At 37.8% G+C, this 17,201-nt stretch overlaps 1 pseudogene; it reads right to left on the bottom strand.

Annotated features, from left to right (window-relative positions):
- LOC109267416 (surfeit locus protein 2-like) overlaps positions 1–8,070 on the bottom strand; it is a 63,637-nt pseudogene extending 55,567 nt beyond the window's left edge.
- Between the last annotated feature and the right edge of the window lie 9,131 nt (positions 8,071–17,201).

The following is a 17,201-nucleotide window of genomic DNA, read 5'->3' as shown; positions in this document are numbered from 1 at the left end:
GGGAATTCCCTCAGAAAAATATGTAAAGATCCCAAATTTATTTCGGGCTACGGCAAGATAGCTTAGAATAGATAGAGTGAGTACTAATGAGTAATCTACCAAGTGAAACTCTAAAGTCTGTTTTGCCAGTGGACTTGATATAATTCATGTCAGCATGGAAAGAATAGATTAAGAATGGACAGTTTGGACTCACTCATATATTGTGCTTGGCTCATTAGCAACATTAGTGTACCTTGTTAGGTAACTACATACATCAGCCTTGAATGCTATGCAAATAACCGTAAAGTTACCTTTTATTTTCAGAAAGGAGCTCTTAATTGCTACATTGGTTACATCTTCATCTTTAATAAAATGTTCCATTCTTTTTCTTTTTTATTTGAAAATAACTCAACAGAAAAATACTTTAGACCTGGGGTTTCTCAAACTTTGTATAGACACAGCACGGGGACCTATTTTGTTAAAATGCAGATTGTACTTCATTAGGTTTGGGGAGGGAATTGAAAAGGCAGGATGGAGACCATCAGTAGAAAATAATCAGCATCTGGGGCACCTGGGTGGCTCAGTTGGTTAAGTGTCCGACTTCAGGTCAGGTCATGATCTCACAGTCCATGAGTTCGAGCCCCGCGTCTGGCTCTGTGCTGACGGCTCAGAGCCTGGAGCCTGCTTCAGATTCTGTGTCTCCCTCTCTCTCTGCCCCTCCCCTGCTCATGCTCTGTCTCTCTCTGTCTCTCAAAAATAAATAAACATTGAAAAAAAATTAAAAAAAAAAAGAAAATAATCATCTTATGAAGGAGACTAGATGGAATGACTTATACACAACACAGTGAAGAGTACCGGGCCAGATGCCCAACAATACAAATGTCCTTTGAGAACTTAGATTACCTCAAGAAAATGAAGAAAGGAAAGTCAGAATGGATGGGAGTGGAGAAAGAATCCTAAGGAATGACTGCACTTGGCTGAGTGGTAGTAATAGAGATCAAAGTTTAGAGTAGAAGTGATTCTGCTTAACTTGAATTGCAAAGACTGAGTTATCATCTAATCACTGGGAATTGAGGAATCAAGGCTAAATGAGTTAAATTAAGTTTAACAATATAATAATTAAGTTACAATTTATTAGCTTGAGTTCTGTGCCTATGTCAATTCATAACATCTATAGTAACACAATGATAATAATAATGCCAGCCCTACTTATTTCAATTTTAATTAGTAGAAACAAATATATTCCCATTGAAATTCAGAGTAGAAATCAGCTTCAGGGATAATCAAGTCATGTCATCTCTCTTCTTACAGTCTTTGAACACTTTTCCTTGTTTTCTGCATAAAGCCCCACATCCTTTATGAAGCCTGAGAGACCCATGAGATCTTGCTCCTTGCCAGCTCCATAGCCCCATCTTGTTCTGTTGACCCCATCACTCTCCTTGTTCCAACCACACATTCTTTTTGGCTTTTTAAACTTGACCTGAACTTTCCCACTTCAGGCCTTTTCAGATATAATTCTCTCTGCTTAGAAGATTTCCCCCCTCCAACCACAGGTCGTTTCTTTGTTAATGGCTTCCATATCACTTTGTGTTGCTCCTTTATAGAAGTTATCGTAACTGAAATAGGTTTTTGTTTTGTCATGGATAACGTAGGACTTCCCTTACAGGATGTGGACTCGAGTGGTTCAGAGACAATGCCTATCTTTTGCTGACATCCCAGTATATAGCACAGGCCTGGCATGGAACTCATTAATATTCAAGGAGTGAGCAAGTGAATGAGTGAATGGTATGATCCAATACTCTCATTTTACATGAAGATGTAAAGAGTGATGAGTCTGAATTTTCCAGATATGCTGAACTATAACCAAAGGTGTTTTATTGTAACTTGGGAAGAGAAGGGGAGCAAAATTTTCTCCAATCCTTCAAGATACTCAAAATAAATTTAAGAATATCATCTAGTTTAAGAAATCATTACCCCACCTTCTACTGTCCCATCCTTTTTTGTGTATATTATGTTTATGCTTATTGGCAAAACACGCTCTTAAAAGAATCATAGGTTATACCTGTTTTGCATCTCATATAAGGTGTTATGGCTAGAATATCACACTTTTATTTATCAACAGCAAGTTGGTCTCCTTGGCTACCTTCTTAAATTTTGTGGGTTGTTTTTTGAAAGATGAACTCCCATCAAACCAACAATTGGCCTCTATAGGTATTTTTTCCCCATGTTAGACAGAAAGCTACATGATATTTTGGAAAGATGTTTGCTATACCATCAATAGTGAAGCAGTAAAGACCACTGAGACAACCATACATATCACTAGACAAATAAGAGTCTCAGCTTGTATTCTCTTATACAAAATCACACAATTTTAAATTGCACTAAATTGGTACTAATTTGGCAATCTTAGCTTTGATATGCTCTCAGTCTTAAAATTCTAAGGACTTGAGACTTGAAGGGCATTCACACCAGGTTTGAATGAAATGTATTTACAGCACAGTGGGAGAAACATTTTATTTTTTCCCTGGTTTTCGCTAGGCTTCTTGGTGTCGAAGCTGTGGAACTAACCAAACCTTATCAATATTTAGCATCTCTTCTTTAAAATGACAAGCTTTAGAAAAATAATTCAGTATCAAGGTAAATAACCATATCCCTGGCTGCCTGGGTGTGTTTTAAACACTGCTGAGGAAAGGGAACATTTCTCCTAAGAAAACTATATGAATGTCAGGCAACTGTTTTTTTCTATAAGGCCTTATAAATAATAACTAACATTGTGCTAGGACAATAGAGGATTTTCTCAATCTCCTCTGGGTTCCAGGTAGAGAACTGGCTGTTAGCTCGCATTTATGACAAAGTATTATTTTTCTGCTAAAACAGATGGATTTTGAATTGACATTTTGACATCACAGGAAAATACATACTGTCCTTTCAAATACTCCTCTCGGATACATCAGGAAAACAACTATTAAGTGAAATGTATGACAGCAGGACTTCATTCTACTTTTCTTATTCAAGTGTTTATTTGTTTGAATTGGCCATAGATAGGTTCCTAAAGGATTTGAACTGTGTCAGAAATGATTTGATTTAAGTCAAACAAGGAACACAATCACACCTTGTCACCACGCCCCAAATGACTTTTTGGGGGGGGGGGGATGGGCCACCTTCATGGGCAAAATGTAATATGTTCAGTAAAGCTTTCCTGGGCATTGCCTCATTTGTAGGATATATGTAAGACTGGAAAATGACATAGTAATATTTACCAGATACAGATATTAACAAAACAATTTCTACTCCCATAAATGTAAATATGGAAGTGCCTAGAGACAAGTATGTGACAGCTTGAAAATAGCGTATAAATTATATAGCATACTGGATAGAGATATTACCAGAATAATTTCTATATCTATAAATGTAGACTTAGAAATATGTTAGAGTTTTGATTACACAAATATTTACTCAGGGGAATTATCACAGTGGGGATTTTTATTGTAACTGTGTGTTTGTTATCAGGTGGTTGGTAAAGATTTATTGATTATTCCATTTACTTAGGAATGGGGGAATATTCAAATCTATTTTATTTTTTATTTGAGAACTTCCTATCATTCTTCATGTGCAGATTTCTTCAAGTTTTCACATATTTGAAAGGTTAGATTTATTTCTTGAACTACATACTGAGTTCATTCCTCTGGATTTATTTTCCATTCATATATGAGGTTGTTTCTAATGTAAAAATACACCTTATGCATTTTGGCAACCCAGTTAAAGACATGCGTTCTGGTCACTTCTGCCTTATCCACGCTTACCCTCTCTGACCATATGAGCCATTGTATTAAGCAGATCATTGTACTTTTTTTCTTCAATCCTTCATAAATCATTTTCAATCATTTTGATAAAAGCTGTCAGTCTTTATTCATTTTGCCTTTCAAAAGGACTCAGAAGGCACTGGATTCTAATTTGCATGCCTAACCCAGTCTTGTGTTGTTATTAGCAGTACACTTTGCTTCTCCAACATGAAATTAAGATAGAAAAGTACTATTTTGTTGAAATAGTAAATGACATGATAGGCAAATTCTTCTTCTTCTTCTTCTTATTACTACTACTACTACTACCACTATTGGTATTAATATTGCAGGCATTTAGCTATGACTTTTTTTCTCAAGAACTTAATTTGTAAAGCTGATTAAAAATTGTATTCAGTTTATATTAACTGTATCCTTTAGGAATCATATTTCTAAATCTTGTGATTAATACTATAATAAAAGAGTGTTTCAGGGCACCTGGGAAGCTCGACTGGTTAAGTATCCTACTCCTGATTTTGGCTCAGGTCATGATCTTAGAGTCATGAGATGAAGCTCTGCATCAGGCTTGGTGGTGGGTGAGGAGTCTCTCTCCCTCTGCCTTCTGCGTGCACACTCTCTCTCTCTCTCTCTCTCTCTCAAAAAAAAAAAAAAAGTGTTTCAAGGTCCCCTTTCCTTTATGTCAAACCAGTTCAGTAAGCAAAGTGAAAGTCAGGGCTTTGATTCTCTTCTTAGATGCCCCTTTATTTGGGGCAGCTGATGGGCTTAGTTAAACATCTAACTCTTTTTAATTTTTTTAAAGGTTTATTCATTTCTCAGAGACAGAGAATGAGCAGGGTAGGGGCAGAGAGAGAGAAGGAGACAGAATCTGAAACAGGCTCCAGGCTCTGAGTTGTCAGCACAGAGCCCGATACAGGGCTTGAACTCCTGGACAGCGAGATCATGACCTTAGCCGAAGTCAGATGCTTAACCGACTGAGCCACCCAGGTGCCCCAAGCGTTTAACTCTTGATTTTGGCTCAGGTCATGATCTCACAGGGAGATCAAGCCCAGCATCAGGCTTTGCGCTGTCAGCACATCTTGGGATTCTCTCTCTTCTCCTCTCTCTGCCACCGCCCCCCACCCTCAAAATAAATCAACTTAAAAAAAAGTCTCCTTATTTGAATGATACAGGTTGCTCTATAGTGATTACAGTGAATCACCTGAAAATGAATATGCCAAAGTATATGTTCCAGAAAGTTTGGGTATTTTTAAATTTCCTATTCATGTAATTTAGACCTCAGATCCCTATCAATCTTATAATTTGGTCAAGAGAAAGATGTTGTCCAGCAATTACTTTGGATTCCTACAGTATGCTAGGTACAAGCACTTTGTCATTTCACTCATACAGATGAGGACAATTCCGAGCAGTTGAGGAAACTGATGCTTAGCAAAGTTGAATAACATGAGTAGTTATTGTCTGTATAATAACTTGACTTATGAGTGACAGAAGTGTGAGTCAAATTTGTGTCTCTGATTCCAAAGACCATGATCTACTGAATTATTTGATTAGTTTCTTTCATGTTTGTTTTCCTTACCTCTAATGCTAAAGGGGTTCTCTTAGACTCTTTGGTAGTAAAACTAGGGATACAAGCTGAATCTTAGATTTTAAGGTTTCCATTGTCAAAATTTTTCCTTCCCTTCAACTGAATTTTTTAATAATTCAGTAATAGAACTAGTTTGGATGAAACTCAGAATTTGAGATAAGAGACTCAACATTCATGCATTTCAAAATTCAAGCTTTTCCTCCGTCATGTGCAACTCTCTCTCATGGTATTTGGAGAGAGTAATGAGAGAACCTTAGATTCTCAGGTATCAATCATATCTTATGTGGTTATTAATATTTTAAACATTTTACTAACAATGTAACTATTCAATTTACTTCTGTTGGAGGAGGTCATCAAGAAGATATAACTGGGGGTTGACCCATGAGCTGGATCTGAGCAAATGGAGGCTCCCCACCCCCTCCCCTGTCCTTGTAATGTGTGTTCTGTTTGCTTTCTGTGTTCCCAGAAGCTACTCTAAGGATATTTAGACTTGAGATAGTAATGTGTTGAGGCTATCTTGACTGAGTATGAGACTAAACCCAGTTAGGGCCTCTATATAAACTTCTAAGAGTTGGCTGGTGAGTGTAATCTACCTGTTTTGAGGCTGCCCAAGACAAGCCTCTTATGTCTGTTCCCTTGATTATTAAACCTGCCATCTACCAATCTGGAGTCATCTGCCTCATCAGTCTCTCTATCCTCCATGTATGGGGGCTGGTTTCAGATTACATCAGAAAGTTCCAGAGGAAGTTTCTAACCAACAATTCTACCACTTGTAAGTAGTAAAAGTAATTAGCTTTTGTTGTTGTTGTTGTTGTTTTTGTTTTGTTGGATGCCTTGGTCACTTTGCTCTTTCTCTCAGGGACCCATGTAATCCTGTTGGTCTAGAATTTGTTCTGAATTTCAGGTGATAATTGACAGTGAAATAAACATTAATATTTGTAGTATTTCCACAGGGTATGTAATACAAATGATGAAAAAGAACATACATCAAGAGATTTGCTAATACATAGGTGGCTTAATCAAACCCTCACTTGTATCATAGAATGATAGAGGTCAATGAGTGTAAAAGGTAACATATTCTTCTTTTAGTTGAGGTGAATGAAGTCTAAAGGAATAATTAATTGATAGTAAAGCCAAGACAAAAACCTGTTCCTTCATAGAGCTGATCAATGAAGGAGCATGATTTAAAGTCCAGCTGCTTGAGTTCCCATCCTATCCTTCCATGTGGTCCAAGAGCTCTGGATGTTCCCTGAGTAGGCCATAGAAGGGTTTTTAGAGGAGAACTGGGTCATATATTTCCTTCCAGTGAGTTCTGAGTCTTTTAGGTGAGGTTGAGTGTGGGTTGCTCTCTGGGATTGATGTCCCCACAGTTGCAGAGTAAGCTGCTGCCACTCTGCCCCTGCCCCCGCCCTATGAAGCAGTTTGTGTTGCTGCTGCAGGATTTCTGGGTGGGGCAGCCAGTCCAGGATTATTGTACAAGCCTTCTGAAGCTCTACACAGACAGATGCAAATTCCTCCTCCCTGGTGAGCCCTAGGAGTTACCAAGGCCCCAACATCATCCATACCATTCCTAATCAGGCTTGTGGGAGTATTTCCTCCTTATCCCACAACTTTGGATAAGGTGGAGATTGCTAGATTCACAGGGCAGTTGAGAAGACTGAAGTAAATAGAGGGGAAGGGACTTGCCTGCATCACAGAGCCAGGAAACAGAGCTGGTGAGAACAAAGTACTGATGTAGATGCTTCTTCTTCACAGCAAAACTAGTAGAACGATTGATTTTTCCCATCTTACCCCATGAGGAAGCTGAGACTCAGAGAGCCTAAGGAACTTGTTCAGGGTCACACAGCTGGTAAGGAGGGCTTATAATACCAACAGGAATAATAATACTAATAAGGTAACATGTTCGATAGGTTCTATATGTCAAAAATAATCTCACTGAATGCTCACAGTTCTAGGAAAGTAGATACTATTTTTAAAAAATATTCATTTATTTTTGGGAGGCAGACAGAATGCAAGCAGGGGAGGGGCAGAAAGAGAGAGGCAGACATAGAATCTGAAGCAGGCTCTAGGCTCTGAGCTCTTAGATGTTAGCACAGAGCCTGATGTAGGGTTCAAACCCACAAAGTGTGGATCATGACCTGGGCCAAAGTCAGACACTTAACCAACTGAGCCAACCAGGCTCCCCAAGAAAGTAGATACTATTTCCCAATTTTGCCGATGAGGAAACTGAGGCCCAGGAAAGCAAGGTAACATGTGGAAGCCACATGGCTGCTAAGTAGGAATGGAAGTAAAAGGAGCTAACCATTATGGATTGCCTTGCTGTTTAATTCTCACATCTTTACTGGGAGAACAGGTGCAATTATCTTCATTCTGAGGAAAATGGGGCTTAGAACAGTTATTTGATGAAGGTCATAAAGTTAATAAGTGGAAATATAAAAATAGTAATAATAATACTAATAAAACTGAAGTAACATGTGTTGAGCACTTACTATATGCCGAGTATTATAGCATGTTCTGTGGCTTAGAGAGTTAAGGGGCTTGTGCAAGACCACAGGCCCAGGAGTGGCAGATTGGGATTTGAGTTCAGATCTCCAGATATGTAGTTCCTACTGTGGGAGGGGAAGTTGCTGAACACTGAGGCACTTCAACTTGTAGGACATCTTCTACTTGGAGGGCTTCCTGGCAGTGTGGGCATTTGCAGGGTAGCATCCTGACCTACAGTGTTAGTCACTTCGTGACAGCATAGACTCCACGCCAAGAACATCTCCCTTGGTGCAGCTCAGTGGCCCAAGATGCAGGCCTGCTACTGACTCCCTGCTGACATCAGACATGACATCAGGGGGTTGGGCCCCAAAGACAATGACAAAGATGGGTGCAGAGACAAAGAGGCCAGGGGATCTCTGAGCAGGGGCAAAATGGCAGAGAACAACCACCAGCAGAGAGTGTGAAAGGGGGTGGCCCTGCATCTCTAGCCTCTTGAGTTTCACTCCGGATAGAAGAATGCCATCTCCCGATACCCTCCCTATACCTGAGCCAGGATCCCCACTCTTGGTGGGTTTCTGTGTGTGCCCTCCAGCACTGTCCCAGGGGTTCCAAGAATGTTCTATGGGGGTTGAGGGAAAGGAGAGGTGACACTGAAGTCCTGGGTCAGAAACCTGTATCTGAGGGGGCGTCCCACTTTGTCCCACTAGCACCAAGTAATTGGCCCCAGGACACCCACAACCCTTCAGCTTTCTGGAAGCCGAGGGAGAATAAGGCAGGGGTATATACTGTCCGGCCTGACTGACTGAACAAACAATTCTCAGACCTCTGAAACTTCTCTCTTAGTCCTGTTTTACAGATATGCAAACTGAGATTCAAAAAAGGGGAAGGGACCCAAAACATTTATATTTTTGTCCTCTAATATTTTATGTCTTATTTTCTACTCCAACATATTGTTTGTTTTGGTAACTTTTAAATCACTATTAAGAATCTATAGTTTTTTTATTTGAATAAATGCAGAAATCTTCTATATGTACTAGGAGTCTTTTATATGTGGTAGCTATTCAGTGACTGTTTATTTGAATATTTTAATTAGAAGGCAAATGGAAAGGAGTATCTTCGTACCATTTTAGACAATCCATGAGTCCTATTGATAAAGGGATTTCAACCAAAGGGCTCTTCAAGAAAGAGTAAGATAATAAGCCCCACAGGTAGAAGGAAAGAGTGTGCTAAGGATAACGACCCTCATATTATAAGATTTAGGGTCCTGACGGATAGAGAAAGTGGATTTAAGAGGATGTGAAAGCAAATGTGCCTATTCAGCTGCTGATCAGAAAATGACAGATGGATTCACTGAGAAAGTTGAAAAGGCACACCAGAAGAAGAAAACAGTACTATTATTTAAGATAATGGAGACATCCTTCACAGATCGTTTCTGGGAAAACCAGCAGGCAAGTTTATCCCCTGATTGAGGCACTGAATACTTTTCAATCAGAGCACAATGAGTTGACCCAATAAAAGTTTTCAGAGCAAAAGTAAAGCAAAATAGAAGACATTAGAGGCAGCAAGCATTTTACCTTTGTATAGTTTGCAATGTCATTGAGCAATGACATTAGCCATCTTAAGACAGCATTTCTTAAGGTGTCTAGTGGTGTTGTGAGACCCTTTCACTGTTCTGTGAAGTCAAAACTATCTTCATAGTAATACTAAGGTGTTATTTGCCTTTACCACTTTTATTCTCCCATGGATACACAATAAAATTTTTCCAGAGGCTACATAAAGTGTGATATCACAACAGATTGAATGCAGATTTTTGAATATAGATGTCTTCTATTTAGCAGAGATACTAAAGAGATTTCCAAAAAATATAATAGAGTGCCACTCCTCTATTTTTTTTTATTTCATTTAGAAATCCAGTTATTTTTACTAAAAATATTATTTATGTTAGTGTATGATGGATATGTTACTATTCTCCTAAAATAAATTAGTAAATATTTTTTAAATTTCTTAGCTTTAATTTCAGATATGATAAATACTTGTAGATAAAATAAACATCCACAAAACCCCTTAGCACCCTCCATATGTTTTTAAAGTATAGAGAGATTTTAAATCCAAAATGTTTCAGGACCTTTGTCTTTAGGGATATGAGAATGTTTCTTCTAAAAACTGCTTATGTATGGTGGAGATTTGGCATGATCATTAATGTTCATTTCTCTTCTTTTGGAAACATAGGAGGAGTATCTTTCTTCACATCCCTATGACTAAGCAGACCTATGTGACTAGTTCTAGAATGCATTGTGGTAGCAGCGATATCTATGTGTCACTGTCTGTCAGAACATTTGATGGTCGATACGATATTTTTCAGAACTCTGTTTTCCTGCCATTGTGACCATGGAGGCATGTGTTGACATGAATGTGCCAAAGATTAAAGCAGCCTGGGATACTGAGCCAACCTTAGGAGGAAGAGCAGCTCTGGAAGACCACCTGGGCTGGCTGTAGACCTGGCATGAACTAGGAAAAAGGTTCTTTGGTTTTTTTTGTTTTTTTTTTTTTTTTTAGTGATAAATCCGTGAGACTTAAAGGCTGGTTACTACTCTTGCATAAACTAACCTGTCCTGGTTTATACTGGCATGGGCAGACAATTTTAGGGGCTCATTACACTGAGAGCTAAGGGAAAGTCCCCATGCTATTAGAATAAAAGATGATTCAGAATACTTTTTCAAAATTCTCACTTATTGTTTTTTAATGCTTTAGAGGTAATTTAAAAAATGACATCAGGCTCTGTGTACCCAACGTACCTAATACAGATAATAGGTAGGTCCTCGCTCTTTAGGAACATGTGACCTAAATGCTACCTTTTTATTTTGGGTGTTTTGGGAAATCCAGAGCTCAAATGTAATGATCATTTACATCTACAGAAAGTAACACTTTTCTTTGTCTTAGCTCTTTGACTGATAGTTTCTTTGAAAGAAAAGTTACACTTTTCTTTGTCTTAGCTCTTTGAATGATTACTATGCAATATGCACTTAGTTGGGGATAATACAGTGACAAAGACAGTCTTCAATGTCATGATTTAACTTTAAGGCATGAATTTGAGGAATAGCCAAGGGCAAAGTATGTATGTCAACTAAGTTGGCACATTTTCCAGCGCTTTCCAGGATGTTCCTGTAAGGCCTTAGGCTTACATCTTATTTACCACTCTTAGTTATGAGGAAGGCTGGAAATCACAGTTTGTTTGTTTTTTTTGTTGTTGTTGTTGTTACTGTTAGGTATATTGATACTCTGAAGAAAATTGGTGGTTCTTTTTTTTTTTTTTTAATTTTTTTTTTTAACGTTTATTTATTTTTGAGACAGAGAGAGACAGAGCATGAACAGGGGAGAGGCAGAGAGAGAGGGAGACACAGAATCTGAAACAGGCTCCAGGCTCTGAGCTGTCAGCACAGAGCCCGACGCGGGGCTTGAACTCACGGACTGTGAGATCATGACCTGAGCCGAAGTCAGACACTCAACCGACCAAGCCACCCAGGCGCCCCGGTGGTTCTTAATAAGGTGGAAGAGCAGATAGATATTGACTGGGAGCTAGGCATGTCTCCTATACTTACCCTTCATTTTTTTGAGGATCTCTCCCCCTCAATTATGCCAAGAACATGAACTCTCACATGCTGCAAAGGTATGGAATCAGTCCCCAGTGCTCCAGAATATCACTGTGGTACCCACCCTGGTTCACACAGCTGCTTCATGTCTAGTGGCAATCTACTTCTCACATGTGACTTTGGAGGCTGGGACATCTTTTCTTATAAACTGCTGTTGGGTCCATCTGCACTGATGCACCACACAGTCATTCTCCCCACTGGTCTCAGCTCTGGGAGTCAAGCCCAGGTTCCCATTGCTCCTGGACCCACAGACTGCTGTTCTCATACATTCTTTCTAAAAGCAAGGAAATTGGCTTTCTTTCATGTTGTAAACCTCGTCATTTTGCCTATGTCTAAAAATCCTCTCCATCCTTTGGAAGCAGAAAGATTTATGGACTATTTTTTCTGATGCACCTCTCCATAAGGCAACATTTACAGCACCAATTCCCTATGTGAACAGAAGAGAGGGAGAAGAAAATACAAGTTACATTCACAGTGTCATACTGCCACATAAGTGATTGGTTTTCAATATAATGTTGTAAGGTTTCTGATATGTATATGCACAGTGTGCTATGGGAGGTCCTAAGAATTGGTTCCAGGGGGGTCTCAGTGGTAACTTCCTGCAAAAGGTGATGTCTAAACTGAGAAGTTAGTTGAATCTATCTGGTTGAAAATAAAAGAGGGAGGGAGAGGCCGAAGAAGGGAGAGAAAGAAATATTCCTTTCCAGAGAAAGGAAATGGCACATGTAGAAACAAGTGAAAAGTATGAAGGAGTCAAAGGATTCAGTAATTCAATCCATGGCTTGAGAGTACAATGTGAAATAGAAAGGGATGGTGATGGAGAAGGGGCAAGACGGGAAAAGCTCTTTTGGATTTTATCAGTGTGGAAACCAAGCGGCTGTAAAGATTATACGTTAGTAATAGCTCTCTGGCTACGATTTGAAAAATGGATTGTAGCTGTACAACAGCTAGGGAGACCTTATAGAGATCTGTTGTAATTATTTTGGTAAGAGACAATGTCAGGTTGACCTCATGTGATAGCACTGGGAAGAAAATAATTGAATGAATTGGAGGGTTATTATGGACATAGCATAATTACTAACTTCACGAATCAACCTTTGTCTTTGGATTGGCAGTTGAATGTGTGTTAGTGACATTCTCTGAGATAATAAAACACAGAAGGAGGATCACATTCTATGAGGCAGCTCCCTTATCTACAAATCCCTCCCATTTCCTGCTCTATTTGTTTTTAGAACTTAAAAATACGTGTTATATTTTATTTTTTCTGACTTTTTACATTGCCACTACCATGTAAACTCCTTGCGAGAAAGTATTTGTGAGAGTTTTGTTCTCTGTTGTATCCCTGACTTCTAGAACAATGCCAAACACATCGTGGCTACTGAATAAATATTGGATAAATGGTTGGGTGACTGATTGACTGCCTAAATGAGTAAGAATGGGTCAATAGTAAAATAAATAACGTTCAGTCTTTAGAGCCTCTGTGTGTGAGTCGCCTTTTGATATTCTTTTGGGGATGTCTAGTAGACCTTATTAGATATTTTATGAAGCTCAGATGATGAATTGGTGTAAAAATAGAACTTTGAACCTCAAAATATAGATGGCCTTTGAAATAATGAGAGTGAATGAGATGTCTGTCCTGTGGTTCAGCTTTTGGTTAAAGAGAATATCCAATCAAGTAGCATTCTTCTTTGCAGCTACTGTTAAACCTGATAGAAATTTCCTTTCTTCATCAAGACCGTAAGACTCCTCTGTGAAGGCACCTTTCCCACACTCTATCAGTCTCTTCTTCACAGGGAATATAATCCCTTCATTGAGATGTACAAATTCTTATATTTCCTATTATATCTTATGTATCATGTTCTATCTCATGGCTTAGGTTACTTAGATACATAGGGACTTTATAAGATTTGGTGATTGATAATGAAGAAGTTGCCAAAAACAAAGGCTACTTATCTGGCACTCCTTCCAGTCTTATATAAATGCTCTTGGGAAAAAAAATGCTCTTGGAAAATGTTATATTCACCTAAGTATTTTACTAACACCTCCCATTTTCTTTCTAATTATTCCTTTTTACAGTTTTTAAATGACCCACACCTAAATGATTTTTCTCAGGAGAAAAAGTTTAAGACATCAGACAGATATTTGCTTCCCCCCCCTCTTTTTAGGTGGAGTTAGTTTCTAATTTGCCACCGATTGTAATAATAGGGAATTCAAAATTCTACCCACTAGTCAGATACAGAGCCAAATTTCATGAATGAGTTCTAGAAGGTAGAATTTAATGGTGTCTCTTTGTAGTAGTTGCTTTGGGAATGATTTTATACACATATATACATATATATGTGTATATATATGTATATATATATATATATATATATATGCTTTGTTTTTACAGTAAATATGAAAGGAGTCCTCAGATGAAAAAGTGTTGATGCTTATAAACATAGCTGGAAATGTAATGTGGCTGAGGAACTGATGGGGGCCAGGCATCACTAGTGTGTTATTTTCATTCCTGGCAATAAGGTACACCACAGTGGTCTCAGGAGACTCAAGATAGATTCATGAGTTGGGGGATACATTGACTGACTTTAGTGATAAGAAATATTTCCAGGTTTTATATTACAATTAGAGTAATAGTTTTCTTATAGCTTTTAGTTAACCAATACAGTTTCTATGTAAGAGCTTAAAAGAGTTTGAGGGATAGAGATGTGAAAAAGGGAACTATCTGCCTAATATCATCTTTCTCAAGAAATTATGCCAAGTTATGCTGAGATTCCTTAGAAGTCATCCAGCCCCTTGTGGTAAGTTTGTGTTCACCAAGTATAAGGGATGGCTGGCTATAGGTTGTTATAAAATTGTTTGCAGTCAATCTATAAATGATTCTGGAAATAAGAATGAAACCACTGAAAACTTGGCTTTGCCATATAAATTGTAAAATTTGTGAAGTCAGGGACTATGCATTATTTTTTAAAAATACTATTCATTATATTTCAAAGCCTCCCGCATCCACAAAAATGCAGCTAAACAAGTATTTACTGATCATTTATTAATTACACAAGTAATTTGAAATCATGCTTTAATACATTTTTTTAAAGCTCAGTGTTTGCTATATGCAGGATATTCATTTTTAGCTTTTAATGCCCTAGTTTGGAAGTCTTTAAATACAAATTTTAGGTACAGAGTAATTTACCCAAAAGTTTATCAGTAGAGTTTTAAATGGAACCAAGGACTTTATATTCTTAGTCTTTGTATTAGATAACAGAAATGATTCTTAAAGTGTTTTTTTCCTTGTGGATAGAGCAAGCCTTTGGGAATCAATTATTCCTCAACTGTGAAATGAAAAGTTTTCTCCTTATCTCAAAAAAAAAGACAAAAAATGAAACAAAACAAAACAACAAACTCTTGGAGATCATCAGATATTCATTAAGTGAAAGGTTTGAGGGTGAAACATGGATCAACCCATTTGTAGTACAGTTCTGAGATAGTTGCTTGAAGCTCTGAGCAGAGGTCTGTCTGTATTCCACACCTTACCCTCTTTCATCCACAATCACAAGAACTTCTGAAATTGTGGGGGCACCTGGGTGGCTCAGTCAGTTCAGCATCCAACTTCAGCTCAAGTTATGATCTCATTGCTTGTGAGTTCGAGCCCTGTGTCAGGCTCTGTGCTGATAGCCCAGAGCCTGGAGCCTACTTCGGATTCTGTGTCTCCCTCTCTATCTCTCTCTGTAACCTCCTTCATTCATGCTCTGTCTCTTTTTCTCTCTCTCAAAATTATATAATCATTAAAAAAAAAGAAATTCTGAAATTGTTAAAAAGCTTTTAAATTAACAAGAATAATCTTGTTAATCTTCTATCTTTGGGGGAAGAGGTAATGGTAAAATAATCATTGTCCATGGAAAAAACAGCAGCACTCCAATGAAAATCTAGTAACAATTGCACATGGAGTCAAATAAACATCATCCATTTTCTTCCAGTTTAAAAGCCCCCATAAGTTCCAAAGGCAGATTTTTCTTAAACCCTCCTCCCCAAAAGTTTTTTTAAAATCCCTAACAACAATCCTTGGCATTGGTGAATAGCATGATTCTAAATTCAAACCCGTTTCCTACCTCAGGCTTAACGTTGAAAGTCACAGTTTTAATAGAATGATTCATTTTGGAGAGGTAGGCAGCCAAGTAATCATGTTAGATACTGGCTGTTTATTAATAATAAATGTAAAATACCCAGAGAAAATCTACATCCTTAAGTTAATCAGACAAGTGGCTTCAGGAGTTACAACACAAAATCTTTTAGCTGTTTCTTGAAAACACAGGAGCACCCGAGTTCAATATTGATGGAAAAAAAATCCGTAAGCACAGACATGGAATACACAATGAATCTCTTTGTATAGTCTACACAGTGAATGTGTTTTATGTCAGTGTATGTGCATGTACAGCAAAAGGAATCTCTATCTAGGAAAGTGTGACTTGTGGTTAAAGGACTTGCTCAAGTGAGCTAAATTACTTTCAAGTGCCTGGCTCTCCGTAATGCCATGTGATTTAATGTTGCTCCTCCTGATCCATTCACTTCTATGTGACAGAAACTTCCAAGGAAGGTCAGTGGTATATCTAAGAGATTATGACAGCTGAATTATGGTTTCAAACAGGTTTGGCTTTTATACTACCCTAGAAAATGAAATAGCTTTTGATTTATAGTCATTTTACATTAATATGCATTTCTCTCTTGTATTTCACTTGAAATTAGGCAGGCCAGGTTTATACATTCCACATTACTTCTTGAGATGCCTTCTGAATTACATATTTTAAACAAATCATTCTGACTAAGTTGACATCAGGTGCAAACAATGAGAGAATAAGTAAGAAGCTCTGAATTTCCCTAGCTATTAATAGCAACATTAAAGGCATGGAGACCTCTGTATGACATGCTAGTCACGGTATATTTCTCTGCTAATGATTTTGTACCTGGCAAAAAATTTAAAAAGCACCAGATTTGAGGTTCTATGATATCCATCACTAGGTTTTTTTTTTTATGTTATGAATAATTTGGAAACACATTTTCAGGTTTCTGGGTCTTTGATGATAGGAAACTGGATCCCAAATTTTATACACCTATCAATAGTAGAAGAGAATGCGTTTTCTTCTACCTGCTAAAATGTACTATTTCCCTTTCTGGATGGTATTGTGATTTTCTTTATTATGGCTGACTGGATAGAAACTTCACACCCCTCTGCATCCTCTTTCAATCTACTCTGGGTGATTTTCAAGAGCTCTTGAATTCAGGCTTTACAAGGAGAGGAAGAGTGTCGACTAATAGTCCCAAATCTTAGCACTGTGGTTGACTGTAAATTTTTGAGCCTGAAGATATGCTACTCTGGATTTTCTTAAGTCTAGGTTTTTGAGTGTAAAAAGAAATGTATTTTATAACACAGGAACACTAACTTACATTTGCTTTACCTCATTCTATGTACTGTATGAAAGAGTGGGTGTAGTATCACTAATTCATTGATTTACTTAACAAATGTTTGTCATGTGCCTGTTGTCCACCAGATATTGTTTGAGAAACTGAGGATACAGAGATATTATAACAATATCAATGCCTTTACAGTGCTAATTTTTCACCAATGAATTAATGTTATTAGTATTATATATTGAAATTAACTCAGAACACTTAGGATTTTATTATCTAATAAAAATCTCACAATTACTTACCCAG

This window comes from Panthera pardus, unplaced genomic scaffold (assembly GCF_024362965.1).
Source record: "Panthera pardus isolate Hobbes unplaced genomic scaffold, ASM2436296v1 HiC_scaffold_2, whole genome shotgun sequence".
NCBI classification, from domain to species: Eukaryota; Metazoa; Chordata; class Mammalia; order Carnivora; family Felidae; genus Panthera; species Panthera pardus.
This window is presented reverse-complemented; position numbering and strand designations above follow the sequence as displayed.